We start from the raw sequence: 1495 nt of genomic DNA, 5'->3' as shown, positions 1-1495 counted from the left end.
CATAACGACACTGGGGGCATAGTGCCTAAGTCATTTGACTGCTAACCAGAAGGCTGGTGGTTCAAACCCACCAGCCACTCCTTGGAAGGAAGACTGGGCATCTACTTCTGTAGAGATACCACCTTGGAAACTCAAGGAGGGGTCGCTATGAGTCAGAAATGACATGATGGCAGTGAATTTGTTTTTGTTTGTTTATCCACTGCCATCGAGTTAATTCTGACTCATAACGACCACATAGTACAGAACAGAATTGCTCCACAGGGTTTCCAAGGTAGTAAATCCTTAAGCAAAATGCCACATCTTCCTCCTGCGGAGCAGCTGGTGGGTTTGAACTGCCAACCTTCTGGTTAGCAGCCGAATACTTTAACACTCCTTATTGTATGCTCACTAAACCATGAAATAAGTATTATCTACAGATATACTTTACAAATGATCAAACTAGGGCTTCGAAATATTAAATAACGTGTCCAGGTTCATAAAGCTATAAAGTGTTTGAGCTGAGATTCCAGCCCACTAGAACTATCTTATCACCAAGATAGTTGCTTTATTATTCTCTACTGCCTGCTACTATTAGTTGTAGCAGAATAATTTTGCCGCAGGGCTAAAAAAAAAAAAAATCTCAAGGGCAAGGTCAACCAAAAAACCAACTCTGTTGCTGTCGAGTTGATTCTGACTCAGCAACCCTATAGGATAGAGTAGAAATGCCCCATAGGGTTTCCAAGGTTGTAATCTTCATGGAAGCAGACTGCCACATCATTCTCCTGAAGACCAGCTGGTTAGTTAGAACCTTTCAGCTAGTAGTCAAGAGCTTAACCACAGGACCACCAGTGCTCTGGAAAGGCAAGGCCAAACTGAAAAACCATACTGCAGTGTAGTAAATTACTTAGTGTGGCTTTTCTAGCCATAAGTCTTTATAAACTCTGGTGGAATTTGCTGTGAGCAACTGAGGAGCTCCTGATTGTAAAAGTTATCCACCTGGGATATTTATGTTGCATGCAACACAAAGCAATGTTCTGGGAGGGTCCTGCTCTCTCTCAGGTGCTTAGAATTCTGATGTTATGGTTGGTTAGTTTGGCCACTCTGCCAGGTTCAAAAGGAGGTCTCCTAGAGGCAGAAGTCTCTCTAACTGCTGGCTGAGGAAAGATGCCAGCCTGAGAGACACGCGCTGCTGGGAAAGAGACGCAAGAGACATGCATTTCTGAGAGACACCGAGGGATACGCACTGCTGGGAGAGAGACTGTGAGAGACTGTTGGCTGAAAGACGGCGGCCTGGGAGAGAGACTGAGCGTTCTTCCTGAACTTGAATTGCAGCCTGGTGCTTCCCTAATAAACCCCATAATCTGTGAGTTCTGTGTGGCCACTGCAGCGAATTGTAGAACCCAGGAGAGAGGTGGTGGGTGCTTTGGGAGGAATGGTTAGAGAAAGGGCTGGAGGGAGGAGCATGTCTGGCCTTGCAGTAATAGGCCTTGGGATATTGATGGTGATTCTGTCTTCC

This window comes from Orycteropus afer, unplaced genomic scaffold (genome assembly GCF_000298275.1).
Source record: "Orycteropus afer afer isolate SDZICR_OR568_19922 unplaced genomic scaffold, OryAfe1.0 scaffold00017, whole genome shotgun sequence".
In the NCBI taxonomy this organism is placed as follows: domain Eukaryota; kingdom Metazoa; phylum Chordata; class Mammalia; order Tubulidentata; family Orycteropodidae; genus Orycteropus; species Orycteropus afer.
Note: the sequence above shows the minus strand (reverse complement) of the source record.